Genomic DNA, 5,998 nt, shown 5'->3' on the forward strand with positions numbered 1-5,998 from the left:
GTGCGCGGGGCGGGGCCTGGAGGCGGGGCTGGCGAGGCCGCGCCCGCAATTAGAGCCTCGCGCCAATGGGGAGTGGGGCGAGTGGAACGGTGCAGCGGACCGGCGAGGGATTGGACGCTCGCAAAGCGGGACAGGAGCGCAGGGGCTTGAAATGACTGGGCGAGTGGATCACCTTTATTTCCTTTTCCACACTTTTGTTATTACTATAACTGCAGCTTTAAGAGCTTGCACTTGTTTATGGGCGTTTTAAAGCGGCCTTTCAAATTGTTATAACTTAATTACGGAGTCGAAAGATGGTCTTAGTTATTTCGTATTATTGGCAGCGGGGATTTTTTACGAGCTTTGCTTAGCTTTCTTCATTTAACAACCTTATTAAAGATAATTGGTGGAAGTTTTTCAGCGCGACACGAGGAGATTCCCCATTGGCTCAAACCTTGCTAATTATTCGATTGTTAGCAGAAGCTTTCGATCAAAAGCGAGACAGAAGACGCGACCGCAATGGGAGAGAGCGAGACGAAAGTGTGTTTCCATGGTAATCGGTGCAATTTATCCGTCGGGAGTACTTCCTTTGTTACGTTATTTTATAGCTTAACAAAACAATAATCTTCCATTGCAGCACTGGTGACCTCGGTATTTAACACTCTCATTAGAACCTTATAAAATTTAATGTCACAATCATGACGCTCATTTTTTTCCTCAAAAATCGATTGTTTCGCCGCACACTTTGACTCAAACAAACCACAAATAATGGAATGCTACTACGAAATTAGCACAATTTACAAAACGTCTAATTTATTACAAGCGTCGTTGGCAGGACTTTGGCCGCAAATTAGATTTATTTACGGACGATTGGAAAGTTTTATGGCCAGGCTTTGTCAAATATTTTGCATAGGATGAAAAATGGGTCGTAAAAGTGACGTTATAAGGCACAAAAGTAGCAAAAGTGACGTGACTTGCAAATATTTTGCGCAAGGTGCGAGAAATTTGTTATCAAAATTTGTCTAATTTATGCTAATTCGTGATTATTAAAACTGAAAATAAAAAAACACATAAAAGTTTGGACGCTTTATTGCGAATTTATCACACATTTTACAGAAATTTAAGCGGAACGGGAAGTCGTACAACAGTAGGTATCGAAAAAAAACTATGATAGAACGAGTTTAAAAAAAATAATTTTTTCACTTTCTTAAAGGTACTCTGGAAATTTTCGCAAAAAAAATCAAAATTTTAAATTGCGTGAAAAATTATTATAATAGAAAAAAAAAGCCGCTGAATCCAATGGAACAAACCGCACTGCTCTACGACTTTTAGTTTTTGAGTTATGAATTTTTTTAATGATGAAAATTTTTCACTATGACAAATGGCTACCCTAAATTTAGGCAAAAAATTTTAAATTTTTAATTCTTGTGAAAAATTAATATAATATGTAAAATGAGCAGTAGAATTCAATGGAACAAACCGCAATGCTCTACGACTTTTAGTTTTTTATTTATGAATTTTTTTAGTGCAAAACTTTGATCGCTTCTGTAGCCGGAACCGTTGCCCGGAGCGGCTCCGGGTTTAATCGAAAAAATAGAGAAAATTAAGCGCTATCAGATGGTTTTTTGTTCGTTGCTCTAAGTCTTACAGTTTCCGAGAAAAACGCAAAAAAAGGTTTCCATTTTTATTTTTTTTCAATTTTCAACCGCCAATTACGGCGAAACTGTTAGAGTTATCGAAAAACAAAAAAATCGAGAACAACCGGAATAAAAAACTCTACAAAATGGCATAGGACTCAAGGCGATATCTCGCAAAAAATTTTTCAATTTTTAAACGCCGATTACGGCCAAACTAAAAGAGCTAGAAGAAAACGGTTTGTTCCATCGTAAAGAGCACATCAAAATCTACAAGACAGAATAGGTTTCATTTGATTTTGAGACACTTTAAAAATTGACCGATTTTGAGGGGGGGGTGTTAACTTTTTTTTAATTTTTTTTATTTTCTTATTTATGGCTAAACTATTCTAAAAAGTGAACCTGTTTTGATCCATACCTATGCAAAATGATCCGGGGAATCGATTGGCATCGAGTAAATTGCCAAATTCCCAATAGTTTTTTAGTTATGAATTTTTTTAAATTTTACCAATTTTTGCATTTAGCAGCAATTTGCTCGAAAACTATTAGTCGGAGAACAATAATCTTGATTGAGAAAAATAGATAATTTAAAGAGCTTTCCAACGATAGTACACTTTATGGGGTTATCTCTAATAGTTCCGGAGCTATTGCTCGAGAAATGTTCCGGGTACCCAAAACCGACAAAAACTGCGACGAAAATTGAAAAAATCAAACATCAAAAAATCGAACATTTGGACTTTTTGTGGACTTTTAACAACTTTAGTGGGTTGTTCAGACATGTAGAAGTCCATAAAAATTTGCTAGAGTTAGTTTAAAAAAAATATTTTTTTTCACCTCTCTGAAGGTAAGTAAGTGTATTACACAAGAAATTTGAGCAAAAAAATTGAAAATTTTAAATCTCGTGAAAAGTAGGTATAATACAGAAAATGAACCGCTGAATTCAATGGAACAAACCGCATTGCTTTACGACTTTTAGTTTTTGAGTTATGAATTTTTTTTAATGAAAAAAATTTTTCACTATGACAAATGGCTACCCTAAATTTAGGCAAAAAATTTTAAATTTTTAATTCTTGTGAAAAATCGATATAATATGTAAAATGAGCCGTAGAATTCAATCGAACAAACCGCAATGCTCTACGACTTTTAGTTTTTTATTTATAAATTTTTTTAGTGCAAAACTTTGATCGCATCTGTAGCCGGAACCGTTGCCCGGAGCGGCTCCGGGTTTGGTCGAAAAAATAGATAAAATTAAGGGCTATCAGATGGTTTTTTGTTCGTTGCTCTAAGTCTTTTAGTTTCCGAGAAAAACGCAAAAAAAGTTTCCATTTTCACTTTTTTTCAATTTTCAATCGCCAATTATGGCGAAACTGTTAGAGTTATCGAAAAACGGAAAAATCGAGGACAACCGGAATAAAAAACTCTACAAAATGGCATAGGACTCAAGGCGATATCTCGCAAAAAATTTTTCAATTTTCAAACGCCGATTACAGCCAAACTAAAAGAACTAGAAGAAAACGGTTTGTTCCATCGTAAAGAGCACATCAAAATCTATAAGATAAAATAGGTTTTATTTAATTTTGAGACACTTTAAAAATTGACCGACTTTAAGGGGGGGGTGTTAACTTTTTTTTAATTTTTTTTATTTTCTCATTTACGGCTAAACTATTCTAAAAAGTAGAACTGTTTTAATCCATGCCTATGCAAAATGATCCGGGGAATCGATTGGCATCGAGAAAATTGCCAAATTCCCAATAGTTTATTAGTTATGAATTTTTTAAAATTTTACCAATTTTTGCATTTATCTGCAATTTGCTCGAAAACTATTAGTCGGAAAACAATAATCTTTCTTGAAAAAAATAGATAATTTAAGGAGCTTTCCAACGATAATACACTTCATGGGGTTATCTCTTATAGTTCCGGAGCTATTGCTCGAGAAATGTACCGGGTACCCGAAATCGACCAAAATCGCGACAAAAATTGAAAAAATGAAACATCAAAAAATCGAACAAATGAACTTTTTTAAAACTTTTAACAACTCTAGTGGGTTGTAAAAGAATATAAAAGTCCATAAAACTTTACTAGAGTGAGTTTAAAAAAATATATTTTTTTCATATCTATGAAGGTATGCTTTGAGCATTAAAATTTTAAGCAAAAAAAAATCAAAATTTTAAATTTCGTGAAAAGCTGGTATAATGGTTTGAAAAAGTGAATTTCTTGAGTTTTTCCCAAGTTTTGCCCATGCTCAGAACATATACGAAAAACGCATTTTTGCCCAATTCCCCTCGCCATGCAGTCTGGATGGTAATCATGTAAGAAGTCTGGGTGTATTCCCTGTCCGCTGGTCCGGATATGGGCATCAAGTTTAATGTGGTCGGGCAGGAGGAATTCGAGTCGCGCTAGCTGCCTCATTAGGAGGTATGCAGCGCTAAACTGACATGTGTTTCGGTAATATTAATCATGTTTTTGGCTGTAATTAAAACGTGCCTTAATTAGGGGGTGTTTAGTTGTCGCTTCGTGTAACGACTGCGACATTCCTACACAATCGCTTGAAAATTTAGACGAAACAAACCCAACGAATTCACACAGCTCCAAATCGGGCACCTTCGTATTTACGCTCCAATCAACATTTTTGAACCCGTGGTATCCGAAATTAAAATGCTTCACTTACCGGCAACATAATGGTATTTATGTCGCACAATCGATGAATTTTTACGGCCGTTTTCGCGTTAACGCGACTGCACTCTGCTTCGATTAATTAAAGTCGGGATGGTTTCGGGGACGCGAGACGTCTGACAGAGATGCTCTTTTTTGCAACGCGACATGCACGGTAGCATCTTAATTGCCATTTAAAATAACGCAGACTTCATCTCTTTGTAATTTAAATTTAAACACTGAGATCGTCCCCCCGCGCTCTCACCAAAATTTGGTGCTTCAGAACTGAAAAATTTACTTCAAGTTTTGACAAAATCTGGCGAAATAAATGAGTTTCCATCTGAAAAATTAATAACGAGGCTTGAAGTTACACCAAATTTTGCAAAACTTTTGTGTTTCAGGTGGAAAATTGCTAAAATTCGTTGTGGTTTTTGACCCAATCTGGCATTTTGCAAAATGATGAGTTTCTGACTAAAGAACACGTGACTTGATGAACAACCATTTTTGAACACTCTGTATGTGTCAATAATTTAAAAAGCCTAAATTACCTAATTCGGAAGTAAAATTACCGTTGGGGGCGCCACTGAGCTAGGTCGAAAACAGTAACCATAAATGGCGGGAAAATGTTTATTCGGATATTTTGAGCGTTGTACGAATTTTGGGGCTTCACAATTATTACATTGCCTATGCGGAATGATTATTGCATCTTTGATGCAAGAAACTTATGTTGACAAATGAGAGATGACGAGGAAAACACGAATAACGAATGACTGTTTGGTTCACTTTCTTTATTGGAAAATTATTACAAAGACATTGAAAAGCCTACCTTTTGGCATAATTTAGGTTTAAATGTATCAGCAGTTGTTAATCTTTATTGTAGTTTTGTAGATTTACCGCAGCATTTCATGATTTTTTCAGTGGAAAATTCTAACCTAAAATTCATAACACTTCACTAATTTATTGATTTCTTGAGCCAAACTTTGTGTTCGCTGTGATCCATTACTTATAATCTTTAATTAGACAACTGTTTGATAACACTTTGTAATCAAAATTTAAATATTTTTCACATTTTATCCACTTTCAAGTTCCAACAATAAACACTTTATACCACGAAAAAGTACAGAACCAAAGTCAACGCTAGTATTTACCACCACGTACTTTTAAAGTAATTCTTTCTATTGTAAGTAATTAACACTATACACGCAAAATTGTTGAACAATTCATTAAATGTCAGTTAAATGTGGCATTACGAAAATTTCTTTACTGTTTTCGACATTGTTCAAAAGTCATCACCAGAGGGCGTCTAGTTAATTTTATTTCCGAATAGAGAATAGTTAATTCGAATCTAAAAATCCTTATTTTTTTTAATAAGTGTTTTAAGGTGACCAACCACTTTGATTTGATAATAAAGTTATGTACCAAAAATAGTAACATTGCAAAAATCGTAGATCACTGTATTTTCAAAAGTGGGTTTGTGGCATTGATTTTGGGATTTTTTGAGCGTTTTTTTGCCTTCATTTATTGTAATTTGTCGTCTCGTCCGTCATCGCTTCGGGTGTATGCAAAACCTCGTCAGAGAGGCTGCCATTCCATTGACAAGTCGTCGTCAATTAGGGCCTTTCCGTCGATAAATTTCCATGCGTTGGCTCGCATTCCGCCTCGCACTCGCGCACAAATTCAGCCATTATATGAAATCCATCGCTGTCACACTTACCGGCCATTTGTTAGGCGTT

The sequence above is a fragment of the Tribolium castaneum genome, chromosome 2, assembly GCF_031307605.1.
Source record: "Tribolium castaneum strain GA2 chromosome 2, icTriCast1.1, whole genome shotgun sequence".
In the NCBI taxonomy this organism is placed as follows: domain Eukaryota; kingdom Metazoa; phylum Arthropoda; class Insecta; order Coleoptera; family Tenebrionidae; genus Tribolium; species Tribolium castaneum.